This window comes from Ostrinia furnacalis, unplaced genomic scaffold (genome assembly GCF_004193835.3).
Source record: "Ostrinia furnacalis isolate ACB-3 unplaced genomic scaffold, ASM419383v2 OfSCF2101, whole genome shotgun sequence".
Taxonomy (NCBI): Eukaryota; Metazoa; Arthropoda; class Insecta; order Lepidoptera; family Crambidae; genus Ostrinia; species Ostrinia furnacalis.
In genome coordinates this window covers 270214-291892 of record NW_021132340.1, presented here as the reverse complement: position 1 = coordinate 291892, position 21679 = coordinate 270214, and the positions used below count along the sequence as shown (strand labels likewise).

The 21679-nt window shown below is 36.0% G+C and overlaps 2 protein-coding genes across 3 annotated transcripts in view; one reads left to right on the top strand and one right to left on the bottom strand.

The window, feature by feature from the left end:
• The window catches only part of sigmar (Tumor necrosis factor alpha-induced protein 8-like protein sigmar), a 57538-nt gene extending 40010 nt beyond the window's left edge, over positions 1-17528 (bottom strand). The window contains exon 1 of the mRNA XM_028307107.1: positions 17218-17528. The gene's annotated coding sequence lies outside the window, so the exon portion shown is untranslated. The remainder of the gene's footprint in view (positions 1-17217) is intronic.
• A 933-nt stretch (positions 17529-18461) lies between these two features.
• LOC114354631 (OTU domain-containing protein 7B) overlaps positions 18462-21679 on the top strand; it is a 35163-nt gene continuing 31945 nt past the window's right edge. For both annotated transcript variants that reach the window (XM_028307116.1, XM_028307117.1), the window contains exon 1: positions 18462-18635. The gene's annotated coding sequence lies outside the window, so the exon portion shown is untranslated. The remainder of the gene's footprint in view (positions 18636-21679) is intronic.

The following is a 21679-nucleotide window of genomic DNA, read 5'->3' as shown; positions in this document are numbered from 1 at the left end:
TGACAACAACCAAAATGCACTTTATAAATAGGAATTTAGGTATGTTTTATCGCGATTCACTGTGCTGTATGTAGCTTAGGTTATATTATAAAACATGACTAATTTAAACATTAAATGGGAAGAAACTTCTACAAGTAAATAAACTGATAACCAATAAATAGACCGTAATTAAATGACAATACAACTTTCGCCCATTAGGTAAACATCAGTCATGTAACTCCTGCGCCGCGGAAACAGATGTCTGTGGGTATATGAAACAATAATCATAAAAATGTATCAGCCGCTTTCGCGAGTAAAATCGTGAGAGACATAAAACAATAACTGTGTGAGTGTGACTGCTAGAGACATGTTTCGTAAGCTACCACGTGGTGCCAGGGACAATCGCTCTTCATAATAGATGTTTTTAACTTAGTAATATTAAATTCGTTTCGTTGTGCTTTTTTTTGGACTGACTGTGCTGATAGCTGTGAGCGGCTTTCTCGGCTTCATCAGGCAATAGGTGAGCGCAGATGGCTCTCAACCTCAAAAAAGCAACGAGCTTAAGAGCGTTTACGCGAANACAAATAATAAATCAAATTTATGTTTAAATGCAGTGTATGACATAATTTTTAAATTGTCACTATTAATATTTTTTACTGAATAACCTGTAAAAGTTAATTCTACAATTTCTGAAAAATCACCTAAAAGTAACCTTTTCATTAGTGTAACCTAAAAGTAACCAATGCAGTTCAAAAGTAACCTTCGGGCAACACTGGTTATTGCAGCAATTCCTATAATTATGATTATAAGTAGAGATGAAACGGATAGTTGTTTGGCCGCTCTGTCAGCTGCTAGGCCGGATAGCCGGATATCCGGCGGCCGGATAGTTGGCCCATTGTCTCGTTTAATGTCGTGACGAGTTTAGCGCCGCACGCCTTCGAATGCGATCAGTGGGTCTATTAGTAGACTAGACTAGTCACATTTTTCGAAAATCGAATCTGTCCGAATAGAATGTCAGATTTTGCCACTTGTCTAGGGGGCAGATCAATTCGAGCGATTTCGGTTGCTATTGTGAGTGTGTGATTGAATAGCGAAAATTAAATTAGTTAACTTGCTGCGTAATCTGACTGAACTGCATGCATCATGTCATCAAATTTTAATTTGTGATTTCTTATTGTAAAATGCTTAAATCTAAAAATTTTCTCAGATAACTATTTGCCCAAGGATCTATGCTATAGGTTTTAAATCGTTTTCACAGTATTTTTATAAAAATTTCAGCTTGTAAACTGACGCTAAAGTGGAAATTTACAAAACCTGTGTGGACTTATCTTGATAGAATTCTTAAATACTAAACTAATCGCAATATTTTCTCAATTAACTATTTAGACGACAAAATTGCCTAACTATTTATGCCTATAACATATTTGTAGTATTACTGGTTAATTATTGTAACGAGATGAAAAAGTACTGTTTTTGCGCCAAACGGCGTAAACGCTCTTAAGGGCGCCTCATAGTGGGGCTCGGACCTCGGCCTAGGGCGTTGCTGGGGGACGGTAACCTAACAGTTCCGTTGTGCAAGAAGTCTTCATTGCCTGCTTTTCTGCTGCTTCATCATAATCAGGTCATATAGTCTCCACTGCAGGAACACGACCCTCTAATTGACCAGAGAGAAATGGAGGATTTGTATCAGTCTTATATGAGTTAAATAGACCATGATTGGTCAAAGTGTTAATGCCAGTGTTGCCAGTCGGGTTTTGGCAGAAATGACCAGAAATTTAAAACTTGCTGCGTAATCTGACTGAACTGCATGCATCATGTCATCAAACCATCAGTGAAAAAAAGATCGCCTTTTTTATTTGGCAATATTTCGACATTAACAGATATTATTTACTACAGGGTGGCCCAGAAGAAAGTTCACTTTTGAAAATTCAATGAAACGAAAACTGTACATTTTTGTAGAACTTTAACTATAGCAATTTAAAGGAAATTTAGTGCAATTTAGTTTAAAATTTACTTCCTTTTATAAATTTTATCGTACATGTGATTCCCTTGACGTTTACAACATTCGGTCAACATACCTACATCAAAATTTTGGAAAACTTTCGATACCTCGAAATGGATTCAGGATGGATGAATGCTGCAGAGTTTTTGGATTATTAGAGTATACTCTGCTCATAAGGTAACCCCGCAAAAAGAAGTCTGCTGGAATGAGATTAGCGCTTCTTAGAGGCAGTGAGATTTCATCCCTGCTTTATTGGTTTGTTGCATTGAAAGGATGATTAATTTTTGAGAATGCTATACTGGTAGGCTGAAAAATTAAAGCTGCAAGATTCGCAAGGCCATGACCGGAGCACTTGGTTTCATCAAGATGGGGCTACGTGTCACACTTCAAATGAGAGCATTTAGATGGTAAGAGACATGTTCCCACAAAAAAATAATTTCAGGCAGGGATGACATCTCCTGGCCACCAGGAAGCCCTGATCTCACTCCAGAAAAATATTTTTTGTGGTGTTACATTAAGAATAGAGTATACTTTTATAACCTAACAAACATGCAGCAACTGAAGCTGAGCATTCGGCAAAAAATTGAAAATAGGTTTCGAGGTAATTCTAACAAACGCATTTTAAGATTTTGATGTATGTTGATCGAATGTTGTAAGCGTCAAGGAAATCTCCTGGGCGATGTAATTTAATTAAGGTAAATTTAAAAATAAATTGCATTAAATTTCCTTCAAATTGCAATAGTTAAAGTTCTATAAAAATGTAGGTACAGTTTTTGTTTCCTTCAATTTTCAAAAGTGAATTTTCGTCTGGGCCACCCTGTATTTATGTATTCGTCATTAAACTGAATAGCCCAGAAAAAGAAATTAGTTTTTTGAAAGGCTTTTTGAAGAATGGCTTTTTGTAACTTTTTGGTCTTTAAATAAAAGCCGTCATTATTATAAGCCATTTTATTGATATTTACCTGAAAGATTAATGTATTTCATTTTATTAATAGGAAATTGTACTACTTTAACGACGAACGAACGACGACGACGATCCGGCCTACCGGATAGTTGCCGGATATCCGTTTCATCTCTAATTATAAGCACAAAATATAACAGAAGGTAAACTCATGTATGTACCTCGCTTTGCATACCTCTCTCGCTCGCACGCTCGGCCGTCGCGCTAGGGTTGTCTTGTCATGTGTTGCGTTTATTTGTAAAAATGTAACTCTTAATACTATGCAAGAAAGACAATAACAGATATCCACGTATACTTATTTATATTTAGTACGTTATTATAGTAATAGTTTGCAAACAAATACACGAGAAGGAAGTAGTATTTAGTGGAGTGGTTGACACTATTATCCAACTAATATTATAAATGCGAAAGTTTGGATGTCTGGATGTTTGTTGCTCTTTCACGCGATCACTACTGAACGGATTTTGGTGTAACTTTACAGTATTATTGTTTATAACCCTGAATAATATATAGGCTATAATTTATGACGATCTGTGACAAACTAAATTTCACGCGGGTGAAGCCGCGGGCAAAAGCTAGTTATCTAATAATTCCTAAAACCTCTCTAAACAATTCGATATTCCTAATAATTGAGTTGGCTTTCAATTTCAATTGAAATTCAAATAAATAACTTACTTACCTCCCCGAATCGACTGGTAATTTAAAAAATGAAAATTCGGCATTTAATGATGAGTTTAAGCAACCAAATACCGAACAATTAAAATACGACTTTTTCTGTTCACTCATTTTCGTCAATTGCGCAAAACAAAATAATATCACAGGCGGTTGACCGGCGCGTGACTCAAGCGAACCACAGGGAACGTGTGGCGAACGTCTGTCTGTCGCGCCACGTCGCGCTCGCATTCGTCCAAGACAGTCTTGCTCGAGCGGTGTCTGTCTATGTGNGAGAAGGAAGTAGTATTTAGTTGAGTGGTTGACACTATTATCCAACTAATATTATAAATGCGAAAGTTTGGATGTCTGGATGTTTGTTGCTCTTTCACGCGATCACTACTGAACGGATTTTGATGTAACTTTACAGTATTATTGTTTATAACCCTGAATAATATATAGGCTATAATTTATGACGATCTGTGACAAACTAAATTTCACGCGGGTGAAGCCGCGGGCAAAAGCTAGTTATCTAATAATTCCTAAAACCTCTCTAAACAATTCGATATTCCTAATAATTGAGTTGGCTTTCAATTTCAATTGAAATTCAAATAAATAACTTACTTACCTCCCCGAATCGACTGGTAATTTAAAAAATGAAAATTCGGCATTTAATGATGAGTTTAAGCAACCAAATACCGAACAATTAAAATACGACTTTTTCTGTTCACTCATTTTCGTCAATTGCGCAAAACAAAATAATATCACAGGCGGTTGACCGGCGCGTGACTCAAGCGAACCACAGGGAACGTGTGGCGAACGTCTGTCTGTCGCGCCACGTCGCGCTCGCATTCGTCCAAGACAGTCTTGCTCGAGCGGTGTCTGTCTATGTGTGCGTGGCTCGAGCGCGTTTAGTATGGAGTTTGTCTTCTGTTATATTTTGTGTTATAAGCCTGTACTATTATGGGTTGAAGACCTCATGACCATATCATGTCGCTGTACGATAGGTACAAAGACAGACGACGGTTTTTCTAATTTAATATTATTGTTTACTGAGAGGTGTTATCATTATTTCATTATTTGTAAAAAGTTATTAGGTATATTATTTTAATATTACGTAATAGCACGTATATATACTATTAATAATTACTTACTTGATGTCATATTAAAGAACCATAGGCTTTGACTATAAATATTTCAAAACTTTTACTACACGAAGTGAGTTGATTTATAGTCTTTCTGTCTTTTTCCATAACATCCAATATCGCTTATCAAGATACGTCACTTTACACCACATTGCATCCGGGAGACTAATAAATTCCTTAGTAAATATACTAGTAAATATAATCCAGCTAGATCTTGATAATTCTTACATCGATCAGCTTCAGATCACATCCTGTAATATGATACCATAATTACCCGTTTTAATATTAGCAGAGAGCAGGAATAAATGGTTGCAATTTAAAACATGCCTAGCGACATCCTGACAGCGACAAATAAATAACCCTGGAGAATTCTGAGCAATTCTGAAATGTCTTTGTTCAATTTCACAAGAATTTATCCCAAAAATATAGTTTCCAAAGTCTAGACGATCGTTTCCTTAATAACCTCCCTAATTGGTTTCTAAAAGTACTCCGTTGCGACCAGAAACCAGTGTTTCAGTAAGCCCCAGACATTACGAGTATGTCTCAATTCCTATTATCTTGTCTGAGCACAACGACCCCACTCCAGTTTTCGTTATTTCACTCCAGTTTTCGTTATTTTGCGGTACCCTTTTTTGTCTGCAAGAAATGGTAGTACAAGGCGATTAAGACTGTCAAAATTGTACCACTCTCTTCGTTCGTTTCAGCCAAACTACATGTAAAGCCTTCCCCAAGGATTTTCACAACGATCCGTCCTGCGCTGCCCGCATCCAACATGCTTGACTACTATCCCAAATGTTCTTTAATGTTTTATAATTGTCAATGTTTATTGTTCAATGAGTATAATGTAGAAGAGATATACTGATTTCCAGCTTCATTAGACTTTTCGAAATTATTATCCATTACCTAATGTAGAGATAGAGTTTGCGATCTAGGAATCGAACGCTAATTCTGTCCGCATTGATAGATACCGTTACTTGAGCGGATGTATTTAATCCTTTATGCAGGCAGATTATTAAGATGCCTGCTTAATAACCTGAGACCTCAGACAGGATTGGGAAAGGCTGATCTAGAGATAAGATATTCCCACGGCTTAATGTGGACGCATAAATTGATAAAGATATTGACATGAAAAGTAGACAAGCTGCTTATGAAAATGTTCACAGTGTATGTGAAATTAGTCCTAACTCCAACCTAAAAATATCTAAAAGGAGTCCGTAGGTATTTGCAATATTCATTTGATAAAAATATAGCATTACGCTGTACCATTTTTATCCATTTACTTACATCTTCAAAAGTTCGTGACAAAGTTGTCTTGGACATTTTAAATAACATCCTGTCGTCCAAGTTACTTCGTGACCAGAGTGTGAGCTTTTTGTGGACTTTACACCGCTGTCGTAGTGTGTTAAATCCAATGACAAATATCAGAATGTACAATGAATAAATATACAGGTTGCTTCTTTATAATTTGCTAAGTCAGTGGGTTATACCTAAGTAACCTATTGCATATTTGAATTTGGTAATAGTTTAGACAAATAACTTTCCGAAAGTGCAATTAAAATTTCACTTATCCTCGAAATGAATAAAAATAATCTGGATTAGGTAACCATAATTTACGAAACGCTCGAATTTCTATTGCGTCGGCTTATAAATACCGACGTCGAGTTAAAAAGAATCACAGAATAGAAAGGAATCTACTAATGTGCCCATTACATTTATTTCGCAGCACTCTCAATAATATTACTCTCCAAAGCACTTTACAAATCACATCAATTCTTATTCAACAGCTTACCCCTTTCAAGAAAACTCCCAATTACAATTTATTCCCATCGTTGGTAAGTGTTTCAACACAAACCCAAAGGGAACAGGAACACGTGTAGAAATAAAAGAAAAACAGGTCAAAGCAAGATCACGTTGTAGGCCAAACGAGGGCTACAAATTTATCAATTACGTTACATAAAGCAACGGGAGATGTTTTCGAGAGCTATAATTGCCTTCAAAGTAGGGCACTTTGAGTTCAAAATGTATCAAAAAGCCAGAGCAATTCCAACGAGAGATTAAACAGGAAAATCTGATGTTATTAGTATAATTGTGTCACACTTTATGAAAAACTTTTTTATGGATCAAAAGCCAAAACAGGGTCACAGCGTACCTACGTGACGGCAAGTACGTCTCAAAATATACATTATGTTCTAACCAACTCAACTTTAAAAGTAGCTTTTTTACACATTATATTCAATTTATTTACATTTGCTATTGACGACTTTTTTACCTGGAGGTTTGAGAACCGCACTATCCCAACTAATATTATAAATGCGAAAGTAACTCTGTCTGTCTGTCTGTCTGTCTGTCTGTCTGTCTGTCTGTCTGTTACGCTTTCCCGCTTAAACCTCGCAACCGATTTTGATGAAATTTGGCATAGAGATAGTTTGAGTCCCGGGAAAGAACATAGGATAGTTTTTATCCCGGTTTTTGAAACAGGGACGCGCGCGATAAAGTTTTTCTGTGACAGACAAAATTCCACGCGGGCGAAGCCGCGGGCGGAAAGCTAGTACATAATAAAGCACGGGAAACAGTTTCGATCTCCGCACAATACAAACATACTTATTTTGGACCACGCCTTTGTGATTAGGACTTATTTAAATTTTGCTTCCTTTGAGACTAGATAGCGCTGTAAAATGTGCAAGGGTATTTCATTTATTAATATGGTTTATATCAATCAAAGCGTAACTGTGCGTCAATCGGCTCAAGTAACCCGATAGTCGGCGACAAGTCGGCGTTGCGGCGACGACGCCTGATCAGGTTGCTCAGCCACTTATTGTATAACTCATATGAGTAGCTCATAATCAACACACAATGATCAATTTGCGAAGGTAGAGACACTTTTCATAACAGAAAATGAGATTGATATAAAGCTTTCCGCTGGATATGCGAGTAGCGATTGGACGTGATCTGTCTTCGTTATTTTTGCTTGTTATTTTGCATGAACAGGAAGACCTCCCAATTAAGGTTTCAACAACGTAATTCAAAATATCTTTTTCCCCAAAACCTTATTTATTTATCATTCTAAATGTCAAAATATTAATGATGTTAACAAATAAAAACAGGGAGTCTGAACATTATTAAAACAGTGCACAAGTTTGTGTGTTACTTGGGAATCAAACCCGAGACCTCCGGATCGATAAAATCAAACTCTACATGATGACGGTGCACGCGGTGTGACAATAAAACGTTCTAGTAGCATACAGAAACCTAAATATAGAGTCCACAATTGACCTCACCGTTTAAGTGACAATAACACTGGCCGTTTCACATCATTTAAAAAACGAATTAACCGAATCCGGTGCGCAAGCGCGTGTCCGAAACGCCCGTTATTATTACGGTGCACGTGAACTTGTTTATTGCTATATTGGGTCACACATCAAGTTGCTTCTCTCGTAAATTAAAGGTTGCCAAAAACTTTGTAAATTCTAGAAGTATAATTTAAATATTACCCAATATTTCATCATGAGTTTGTAACGATTCTTGTTGCCAAAATAGTCGTGTCAAAAAAAATATTGCTGAGGCCCATAACCTAATCAGAATTGGTATGATGAACAAACGATTAAAAAGATTGAAGTTTATGCCTCTTTACTTAGCTTTTACAAAATATCAACGTAGGTACTTAAAAGCTTTAGTATTATCTCCGTCTAAGTCTGTCTGATATCATTATGCATAATGTGTCTGGAAACAGCAACGCCTATTAGTATAAAAACTAATTTAAACTAACTCGTTTGTCCCCAAAACTCCTATATAAATAGTTTTTTTAGAAATTTTATCTAGTACCATGAAAGTAGAACAGGTTAGACTAGTTTTCTACCTACATGCAATACATTTCGCTCGTGTTGTACCCGTCTAGACGGTTTCGACCTTGGCATTCGGCCTACAGAGTTTAAAGCCTTACCAATATAAAAGGTCCTAACGACGCACGCGCACGGGCGAATTTAATCACCGTGACAGTATATCCTCTCTTTCTCTGTTTATAATGGTGCAAAAGAAACAGATATACATATTTTGAAAATTATAAATAACTTGAAAAAATGGAACTGCCTAAGGCGGGAATTGAACCCACGACCTTCCGCTTGCTGGGCGACTGCTCTTCCAAACTTCTCTTCGACTCTTAACACTAAAAATTAAAAAACAGATATACATATTACGTGATAGTTACTGTCACCGCGAGCGACAAAAGAGTCACCAGTACCTCTAGTAGGAAAAACTTTCGAGTTCGTTTCGTTGCGTATTCAAAGTGTCATCGAAAAATTTTGTATGAAAAATGAAAACAGCGCCCCCTAGGGCGGCTATAATATAGGGGGCGCTGTTTAATTTTTCATACAAAATTTTTCGATGACACTTTGAATACGCAACGAAACGAACTCGAAAGTTTTTCCTACAAGAGGTACAGTGCGCACGCGCCTAAGTGGCCAATTCGAGTGTGAATGGAAAAAACAATAGCTAAACTGACGTCGAATTAGTGTCTTTTTACAACGATCTATTCATGAATCTGAATAATGTATGATTTTAATTATTGGAAGCTCAGACAGATGATGGACCATCAGACTCTACATTTTTGCACACCATAAAATTTTAACCAAAATCACCTCTATTACAACGACATTATGTTGACGTGTCCTTTGTACACGATACACTAAATTTACTATACAATGCAAGAAGAGCCGGCATAAATAAGGAAGTTTTGATATAATATCCTCATCTACGAGTATTACTACATCTACATGTGAATGTTTATAGGAGTCTATTTTAGTGAATTGTGTCATCGCGTACCAATTATTATTAATATAACTTATAGTACAATATTTCTATGGTTGCAGGGGAGTATTCCGTACCTAGTCTCATAGCTGAATTATTCTAAACTAGCTGCCGCCCGCGACTTCGTACGCGTGAATCCCGTTTTACCCCCTTAGGGGTTGAATTTCGCAAAATCCCGTCTTAGTGAGCACCTACGTTCTAAAAGGAACCCCCATGCAAAATTTGAGACTCCTAGCACATGTAGTTACTTACTGAGATTTCATGATGAGTGAGTCAGTCAATAAGTGACCTTTCGCTTTTATACTCGTAGGTATAGATTACTTCCCCAAAAGTTAAATTTCAAGTGCGTTAAGAATGTGTGATTAGTAGTCGTGAATAGACTGCGTTATCCACATCTGACGCCAAAATTATTTCATCCATTCACTCGCTCGCTTTGTGAACTAATACAAAGAATTAGCATATTCAAAATTACACTCCAATGATGATTAATTGTTTTGGTTCAGTATTTCAAAGAAAATAAATCTATTTATAACTGGTGGATTAGCTTGTGTCATACAGAAATACTCTATGATTCAGGGTCTACAATAAATAGGACGTTGGTTTTACAAGTTGGTTGTTACTCGTAGATTAATGTACGAGTATAATTAAACTTATTAACTGACGGTGACGGTGTGTGCTTATCCACGTAAATGGTGACAAAACTCAAAGATTCTATTTTAATCCATGAAAGAGGAAAATGAGGAATTTGTCATAATGTATTTATATCGTCACAATTCGTATGTGTTACAATTACTCTATTTATAAACTATAGATAACAATACCATAAAAAGGTAACAACGAACGTCATAAACACAACCATACTCGTAAATATAATCCAGTCATATATTCCTTTAATTTAAGATTCGAATGCGAAGACTAAATTATCACCTCGTATCGTGTAAAATACTCTCAACAAAATTCTTTGCAAATCTCAACAAAAATCACACCACTAAGTAATGAAGAATTCTCAAAATTATCATTCTCGTGTGTACAGAAGACAAAAAGTCATACGTTAACGGTCGGACCGGACCGGCCGCATGCCACGCTTCATCATCAACGGCAACATAATTTTACATTTACAACATTCTACATGTTTATGGAATTGTGGAGATGCTATGAACTTTTTTAAACATCAATTACTTAATTACAATAAAAAAGTACTAAAAACTTAGTTTCTAACAAAAAAATTGTAAAACAAATGTCGCCTTCTAAACAACAGCAACTGAGAACAATGGACCCAGAAACAAATTCACTACAACATTACGATGATGTCCACCCACAAGGTGGACCGACGACCTCATAAAGGTAGCAGTAAGGCTGTATGCAGGCCGCTACCAACCGAGCGATGTGGAAATCATTGGGGGAGGCCTATGTTCAACAGTGGACGTCCTGTGGTTTAAATGGTGATGGTGGTGATGATTACAATAACTAATTTATTTAAGTGTGACTAGTAGTAAGTAGTGTGTACTAAAATATAACCGGCACCGAATGACGTGGAAGGAAACGAAAATTGACATAAAAGTGAAAAGGAAGAAGGAGAAAGCTTCGGTGCTTTGTATGCTTATTTTGTACAAGAGAAGTAAATATATATAAATTATAAATAATATTATGTGTGCAGTGAGCAGTCAGATTCTTTTCCATTATTGCTAATCAAGAGAAATCGACCAACCCAAACTAAGCTGCCAATCCAAGACTATGTAAAACATACCTAATTCACCTTTCCTGTTCTACGACTAATTTAAAGCATGCCCAAGTATTATCCAACATAGGTACTTAATCATGCATTACGTGCCAACGAATGCGTCTAATAAGGCAGACATTTTATTAATATTGATAACTCGCAACAATCCCCTGTGGACTTATCATGGGCTGAGTCAACGCGGTACAATGCAGTGTTTTATTTATACCATTACATCGTCAATATAGAGCGTGTTTGAATTGGGTATTTGAAACAAAAGAATTTACTAATATAATACTCACGGTAATTCTAAACATGATTGTCTTTGTCAATCCTTGGACTAATATTTTGGAGATTTATTCTCTTATAAATATGTAGGTACTTAGATAATTATACTAATTATCAAATTATGCGTAATAGGGTTGCAATAAAGCCACTGTCATTAAATCTAAGGCCACGGGGAATCTTACTATTAAACAATAAATAATTACTTATAATTAAAGACATTTATAAAAAAAAAACAGTAGTCGTTTAATATTCCATACTTTCTCATACCAACTCTATCCTTATCTTGCAATTCTAAAGGACAAGTACGCAGCCAGGTGTGACGAGAAACCATTCAATTTTGAACTTTATTTATAAGAGTAAAGAGCACTTCATTCAGGAGTGACACACGAAGGGTGCGCACGAGTCGACCGTTACGTTTATGGAACAGCTGGCACAACACCTGCCTTCCTGTAAGCGATGCTAAAGAACTCATTGTTAGAAGCTTCTTGCCTTTTTTAAGACGAGGTTAAGAATACATATACATACCTACGTATAAACAGACAAATCGATTTCTTAGTTTTCTATACCAATGAGGATGCAAAACCAGTGTCTAAATATACTCGTAAATACAAATAACGACTCTCTCTATCTAAAAATAAAATGCAAACTAGCTGGCATCTGTGGCTCTGTGCTACACGTTTTTGAAATGACAGGTCCTCTTAGGCTCTGGGGTCATGATTTGTGATTGAAACTATTTGAAACCGTTGTACCCACCACGCGTAAAATAGATTGTGTTGTGCGGCAGAACGAATGCTCTAGGACGGACCTGTTTATCCGAAGTCATTGTTATTTACTACTTTTCAAATTCAATTTCCCTAGCGAAAGTCATAGGACTTTAGCTTTATTATATCTTCATATCGTTAGTAATAACACAAAAATTAGATTTTGCAATGGCTGCCCGCTGATAAAATATTAAAACACCCCAGATGAAATTACAACGGGCGCCATAAAGGATAGGTTCCAAATGAAGTCCCTTCATTACGCCAAATGACGTCTATCAAGGCATCCACACACGCCCGGGAATGCAAGGCTGTTCCACACGTATTCCGATAAAGCCTAGAACACACAGCCGTGACCTTGCCCATACTCCACATTCCGACGGCACCCCAACAAATAAATAGCCGCCCACTGCCATGGACTTCAAGTTGATTTGAATAAACTCTATAATGTCTACTCTATAGCTATAGTTTGGTAAACTTTGTTTAACAGTGCTGTAGCTGGAGACAAAAAACATAGTTACTAATTACATTTCATCATCATGGCATCATTTCAGGCATAAGAGATCCACTGCCGAACATAGGCCTTTCCAAATGATTTCCATAGTAGATTACATTTAACATGTACCTATGTTATGTAAAGCCAATTTTGACTGTCTGTATTATTTCACCTTGTCACGCCTTAACCTAGGAACCGATTGAGATGCAATTTGGTAAGATTGAAATCGAAGCGAAATCATAGGATAGGTTTTTATCTTGACTTTTGAAAGGTTTAAAAAATCACTGCCAGTTAAAGTATTAGTCAGTTAGTAGTATAATATGCTAACCCATGGGTCCTAATAAGTTACAACACTGGGAACAAAGTTTTGGAAAAAGGTTAACGTGTCCTTAAAAGTACTATTGTGGCTTTAATATCTCCACTAATGCCTAGTGCTATTGATCCTCTATTTGTTCGTTAGTTACTCGACCTGAATCTTTAATTCTGCAGTAGCCGTCTCCCACATTCCCCTGCGGCCAGATTCGAGGGTGGCAAACACTCGAATTGCCGGGAACATCAGCCTTGGCCAGGGAATGAGTTTACTATTGACGGATTCGCCAAACCTATTGGTTCTATATTGGTTTTGGTTTGGTCTTAAATTAGTTTTAGTCAAATATTTACACTTATTTCTAGGGGATAATTCATCTTCGTAGTACACGCTCTACCAATTCTAGCTAACTACTATATTATGACTGTTAAAACTATTTATTTTATTTTTTCCATTGTTTGCGATGTTTTTGCTGTGTTACTATCAGGCTTATTTCAGGATGTTTTCCATACCTGCTAGAGCTATTTAATATTCTATACACAATGATACACTATATACCTAATACATATGTAGCGTTTACGAATACGTGAAGCTTTACGTAAGTAGGTTAATGTAATACATATTTACTTATTCGAAGCCCGTAAACGTACGTAAACAACATAGTAGCAACATATACGAGTATTAATTAGGTACATTGATGATATATAGCACTTAAAAATTCTAAATTGAGGCCTGAAGATAGCTACATTTCAATATTTAAACCGACAAACTTGAATATTACATATTTTTGAATGTAGAGTCATATTTGAGTAGGTATGGTTTAATAATACGGGCATGAACCACAGAATTGACTCTATGCTTGAGTTTGTAGAGTTATGAGCGACGTTTCATGCTCGTATGTACATAATGTGTAACTTGTGACCCCTTACGGGTTTGGAATGAGTAAATATTAACATAAACTTACACAAAACTTCACGTAATCGTCAGTCAGTCTATTTTATAGACTACTACTCGTACTACAGTGAGATGAAACCGATATTAGGAAATACTTTCAAATACAACGACCGATTTTTATCTTAATCCTGGACAGTCATGGCGAAATTAATTATAAATATCGATTCATTCCCTTCACGAGTTCCTATAACTTCGTAATCACTTAGGCATCTCGAAGGTATTAAATTCCTCAGACAGCTGCCAAATTATCTCCGAAGAGGGTTTGATTTCAGCGTCCTCGAAGATGGAAGTTTATTCGACTGAAGGAGTTCTGAGGGGAACCTCAGTAGATTAGAATCTATCGTTGCTAAGTAAAGGTGGGTTGCTAACATCTGTTATCAGTTACTAGTGAAACTACGAACTGTAAGATTGAGGTGGTAGAGTCAGCATCAAAAGTTAAATACCTATTTCACTTTGATGTCGGCGATCTTGAAAGTGTAGGCGATTTAGAAATGAGATCCACAAATAATCAATAAATACATGGGTATTTCGTTAATAAACATACGATTTCGTTAAAAATAAATAAATAATATGTTTGTTTGTCAAACAATTTTGATACGGTGTAGTCTGTAGCTTTAATGGCCTAGCATATTTTGATATATTTTAGGAAATTCAAGACGACATTAGATATAGAGAGAGCCCGATCTAAAATATTTGAGTTAAGACCGTCCTTTCTGCAAAACGAAAACACATTAAAAACAACTTCTAAAAAATAGGATACCTGTGTTGTTATGAACGTTAAAGCCGTAAGACACGACCTTGGGCGGCTCCTGTATGCGTGACAAGACAATCGATTCTCTGCCTACCCTACCCACCTTTGTGTAATTATTGTTGTTTATTTGCGGGGAAGTACGCCACATATTTAACTCAAAAGCTTTGGGAAGTGGAAATCTGAGTATAAAACATAGGCAGAACAGTACATAATTGTTACAGGTTGTTGGGGCAAAAATGTTCTGTTGGTACCTTGAAAAAGAGTTTACTCGGAAGAGTTGTGATGAATAAACATAACATAATGAGGGCTATCGTTTTTATACTTAACAGTTGGCACCCCTGGCCATTGACAGGACCTTACTCTACAGTGGCGCCATCTTAATGAGTGCAAATGCGATAGTCCTCCTACCACTTTAGCGCTCACCAGTTGGTGCCACTGTCTTCGCGACTAGCAAGTGACAGGACCTTACTCTACAGTGGCGCCATGTTAATGAGTGCAAATGCGATAGTCCTCCTACCACTTTAGCGCTCACCAGTTGGTGCCACTGTCTTCGGGACTAGCAAGTGACAGGACCTTACTCTACAGTGGCGCTAACTGGTGAGCGCTAAAACGATAGCCCTCATTAGATTGATTTTTTTAAAATAGGATTCACAGATATGATCGGATCACTTAGTTACAACGTTCATAACTTCGACATCTTGTTCCCTATGTTTACTGGATTTCAGTAATTTTAATTAAGTAAGTAGGTACGGCACTTAAGTATTCTGAAGTTTCCAAGGTCAGTGCTCTACATTCCAGTCGAAATACTTAATTAAAGAGGCTCGTTTCATCTTCGTTTGATGTTTCTTTCTTTCAAAGGATTTAATTTTGTTTTTAATAATTAAAGAATAATCTACACAAGAAGTTCGTGGTGTTAAACGAAAGTTCTATGCGAAAAGATAATATTTAGACAATCGTAATTAATTAAGTTCTTTGACCTTAATGGCGGCAGGGGCACGATGATAGGCTACAGAAAAGAATAAATTAATTTCTAGTATCCATTTGTGTGAAGTATAATGGCTTTTAATAAAATCCACGTCCAGGTTAATTTATAAAAGATTAAATTAAGACCGCGATCGACAATACTGTAGAACTAGCGGAATTTCGATCCCAGTAGCTGGATGCGACAAGCCGAAGATGGTAAAATGGCAGGTACTTATTGGGGGAGACATATTATGAGCAGTAGTGGACTGCTGATTATGATGAAGTGGACTGAGAGTCTGAGATAGAGACCTTTGTACCTACGTGTATTTTGTCAATAGCAGGCTCTATGCTTTATACTTTACGTTCGTTGGAAGATTCTAATCGCTCCATCAACTAAGGAACAATACTGTAACATATTCAAATGAGTGTTTCTCCGAGCCCCATTGCACCGCGACAGAGAGCTGCGTGTGCGCACTTATAGCAATTAACAGTAATTGAACCGCACGATAACCCGCCAAATGCAAGCTTCAAAGCAGACGTCTTTTGTTTCGTGTTTATTTTAGTTCTTAGACCAACTCCTTAATGAGTCATAATAGCACAGTTCTATGACTAATCGTTTTGGACTCATTGACGTGTACCGTTCTTAAAAGATAAATAATTTTCTTAGTAATTTCCTTTCGGAATTGATTAACCTTTCATACAACTAATAGTAATGTTCCAATTTAAGTTTCAACGAAAACAATAACATGAAGTTTTTCAACAAATATTGTAGCAAAATAACAGATAAACAGGTACTTAATTCGTGGTTTCGATACCCGCCTTCCTTAGGCAGTTCCTTTTCTTAATTTTTTTTATAATAATTCATACATATCAAGGTTTTTACTATCCTTAATGTTACGATAGCGCGGCGCACGCGCACCCAATCTGTAAGGTCCCGGCTTTGATTCCACGGTCGAGGTAAATGTTCCAAATTATCATCATCATTATTGTAAGTGACCTCCATGAAGTGAAGTGAAAGTTAGTATTTATAATATTAATTAAGATTGCATAGGTCATTAGCTAATTAAGGAAAAGCTATTAATTAGGAGGTAGTGAGTGGACGTAAAGTAATTTATTAAATGTTTACGGTTGGCAAAACAAGGAGTAAAGAAACTAAAAGTACAATAATTTATTTTGAATTATAATATATAGTTATTTATAGCTAATGGATTTTTTATGAAATCAAATTCTTATTCTTTAAATTAATTATTTTGCACTGCGTAACCACGATTCTAAAAAATCCAAGTTATAAAATAGTTTTTTGTTTACCTACCTACCTCAATTGGGATCATTAAAATTAATTAGGAGTTCTTCTTATCAAAACATACAAAAACAATAGCACTATTGTTAGAAGTTGAATTAATTAATGCTGATACATATCAGCGTTAAGAATAGATACTCACAGTTGCTTGAGACGTGGCATTCATTCAGGACACACTGGTAGATTATCCAGGACTCCAGCTCAATCATAGTAGAAGCCGTCATTTTAACCACAAAATACGCACTGACAATTAGTAATAAAGTCAATAATTACACACAAGGTATCTCACGGTCTATCTAATATAATTTCAAAACAGTTACAGGCCATTTATGTTCAGTCAATAATTTATAAATTCGAATTTTGTAAATATTTCGCGCAACAAACAAAGCGGATCCACTGTTTGGTCAGCGCCCACTTGCTACCCGAGCTGAATGATTTTGATTGGGCCTACGGCCCGCCCGACAAAAATCCGGAAGTTGATTCAGTGCTGCCATGCCAAACCGTAAAAGCTCCAAATGTATTTCTCAAAGTTCTGGGGTAATATTTATTATTCAAAGTTTTAAGAGGACCTAAAAGCTCGTATTTCAATAATGTTATGTATTTAGAATGCTATTACAGTAGCATAAATATAATTCACGGTACGGTTATATTTTTTCTCAGTAGCAGCATTACGGAACGCGAAGTTGTTTTGTTTGTATTTATATAAAAGTATTTTTTGTCTAGGCCCGAAGCGTTATTAATTTACCCGTATTTTAGCTACTTTACAAAACCTGGTAACATTTTAACCATAGACTAGAAGTAGGGCTGCCAGTATTTGACATCGCTTTATTTTTATTATCAATTGAATACTAATTGACACTATTGTAATCGATTACTCAAAAAAAGGATTTCAAGAGGACTCATAAACAGGATCTACTTTATTACTTAAAGCTAAGTCCAAGTAATAAACGACGTAAAATCAAATATTTAATGTTTAAATGACGGCTTATGAGTCATAATAAGCCGTCCTAGGGGCATTCGGAAAATAACTACCTGCTTCATCTTCATCAACATAATAATAACATAATTTAGTTGCGTGAGACGGAAAAATTAGTCTCACTCAACTACATTATTTTGATGATGTAGGTACATGGTAGCAATCCCATCAGTAATAATAACTTTATCAGGTAGTTATTTTCCGAATGCCCCTAGACATTTTGCTTAACTTTTACGCTGATTTCAATCCTAGTAATAAAAACAACAGAAAGTAAAATAAAACAACATTTCACGATTAGCGCGCCCCCTATAATATCGATACCGTGATAAAATCGAGTAAATAGTCGAGTGGTGCAGCTCTAGATCTACTGTCATTGAACTGTCACTCACTTACAGCTGTCAGATATTTCTCGTCTATGGACGACTTCTTACAAGAATTCAGTCGCGTAGAAAGTGGTGTGTTTTGTAAATATTGTAAATAACTGAAGTGTTTTGTGCTTAGCAATCTCATATCAAGTTCAAATTATTAAATTTGTGTTCTATGGATTAGAGAGTTTCAAAGAAGCATAAATTTCTCCCCAAAAGGTAAGCAATTACTTTTTTACGAACACGCAAAGTACGAAACACCTGTCGTACAGTCGTTCGTATTAAAAATATTTTTATCGCAAAATAATGTAACTTGCCTAGAAAACTTGATCCACTGTAGAAAGTAGTATTTATAGTAATTGACATCTGTAAAATGGATTTAAAATAAATTTTACGTTTGTATTTTGGCTACACATTTTGTACGCAACCTTGAACACCGCAGTCATCGCCTAAATTGACTTTACGTCCCAACGCAAAAGCGTACCTGTACATAAATGGCATTCATATTTACTTATCGAATTGGAACCGCGCGTGAGCGCAAAACAACTTAATTCGTTACCTTTTAGAGGAAGCAGTCGCTTCAAAAGTATCAAGAAAATTATTAATTTAATTCCTACTTGTATATCGAAACAAATATCTTTATTTACCACCAATATTTAATTGACTTCTTTTAATAACTTATTTATTACATAGTACAAAACTCTAAACTTTATTGTATTATAAAACAAAGCATATTATTGTTCGGGTATTACCATGTGTTAACTAACACCATATGTGTGTGGAACTGGATTGAACAAGTAAAGCAGACACATTGCAGTGGAAATGTGACACTGAAATCCACACACTAGCAACGCTAAACACTCAATGCTAATATGTTACAGTTAAGTATTTTCCTTTTGTTGATTAAGTTTATAATCTGGTTGTTTTTTGACCTAAAAAAATCTATTATTTTTCATCAAAAAGCTGTGTAAATTAAAACAGAAAGACTTAACAAACAACACCAAAGTAAACAATTTGAAAGTAAAGTGCTAAAGAAAGTCATTAGTACCCAACTATCTTTTTTCCTGTTCGTTTTCCTAATTACTAAGTTTATTTTTGTTACACTTGCTTTGAAACTAAACTTAAGTAACAAATACATTAGTACAGAAAAAAGCAAATCAAGTTCTATTGACATCTAATGTATTTGCAATAGGGGCTGTTTTGCAACAAAAACAATCTGATGTACTGGCAACTGTATGTACAAACAGAATTTGTCTCACAAATGTGGATATTGCGATAAGATGAGTTATCAATACAAAAATAATATTTAACATTCCATGATTCACCAAGACAGATTCTGCATTTGAATCATTGAGGATTGTGAAAACAATGCTATTTTTTCACATAAATTTCCCGTATGATATCTATCACAATGTTTATAGCATTTGATAAGTTATCAGTCTTCTTATAATGATTCATCAGTCACGTTTGAGTTGGACGAAAATAAAACCATTTCATAATAATAACAGATAAATAAGAACTCAATGGCCTTGGTTAATTAAAATTAAAATATAAAGTTGTTTTTCATAAGTGGGGAATACCAGAACTATCAGACAGTATTGTTGTTTTATTTCAGTTTCTAAAAATTGAAATTGTGTGTTTGAAAAAGGGGCAGATGAAACATAATTAGTGCTTTTAACCACTGAGGTAGTAAATGCCATCTATCTTCACCTGTCCTCCATAGGCTTTATGGAGCAAATTGCAATAAAGTGACAATACCAGAATTATAAATATGTACTTAACTTTTACATAGTTTAAAATTATTTTATATTTCACTTAAGATAATTTATGAAAAATATTGTTAATATTATTTATATTAGTTTTAGAGACTAGAAACTAAATGTAATTGCTATTCTCATTATTTTTATTAATGTAACAATTAATTTCATAATAATTGAAAATATTGACTAGTTAATTAAATTTAATTCACATAATGATACTAGCTGAAGTTCGCGGATTCTCTTGGATTTTAACTTACCGCGCGTCTTGTGAATACTTGCGATCTAAAACCTTAAGAATTTATTTAATTTTCGCACAGTCCAATATGAAAAAAATCCTATCACTAAGTACGCCAATGTTCTTTTTCTAATTTAAGTTTTTGCGATAAATCGTAATCCGATAGTCCATGTTATTTTCCAAAGTCCGATATTATGTTTAAATAAAATACTTCTTTTAATGAACAAACTGACAGCGCTACTTTCGCAGTTATGCATAATTTTAAATTATTTACGTAAGTATTTATTACTTATTTAATTTTCGCTTGCACTTACATGATTTGTACCCATTTGCTGTAGTCTTATTATTATTCATTACCGTTTAGTTGCTCAGGCGTCATGCACGTCTCAAATGCTTGTTCTAAACCACAATTAGTACAGATCTTGTTTGAAAGAACACTAATTATGCATTTCTAACGAGTCGTTAGCGCAAATCAAACGTTTTTCCATTTTCTTCAAAGTTTGTTAGGCGCGCCATAAACGAACAACTTGAAGCAGCTAGTATCGGCTTCAAGTTGCGATTGCTTATCAAACTACAGTATTCTACGTACACACATACACGGTCTGGTAAAGGTCGCAGGAAGAGCCTGGATGCGGGTAGCGCATGACCGTTCATTGTGGAAAATCTTGGGGGAGGCCTTTGCCCAGCAGTGGACGTCATTTGGATGAAACGAAAACATACACGGAACCGCTCGAGCAGTTTTACCTACTGCGGGCGGATGGCACATCTTACACATCTTAAACATCTTACGGTCAAGCAGTCGCCAGGCATCCATTGACTAGATAGAGCTGTCGACTGCTCTCGCGCAGTTACCTCCGCCCTTCATTCCATGTCGAAAATGAAAATAAAATAAGCACCAATTGTTGTGGCAGTTATCAATGGCACCTTCAAGCTTGTTGAAGCCACGATAGCCGAACGGTGAAGGGGTCGGACTGGCCGACTCGTGATCCGGGGAACGCGGGTTCGGTCCCCGCCGCTCGACTATTGTGGTGAGCTCACCCGTGACACAAGCATATTTAGCTTAGAACGAGGGGCTGTGCAGTAACAAATTACTAATAATCTTTAAAAAAAATCTGTTGACTATGACTGCAAGAGCGGCCCGTGTATGTTAATCACTGACCGACTCGAGTCGTCTGTGTACGGCCGGCCTTAATCAATACCCTGCGTTTAGTAGTTCAATGAAACTATTACAGCGCCGATTCCACTTTCTCTTCGGCAATGACACGAGG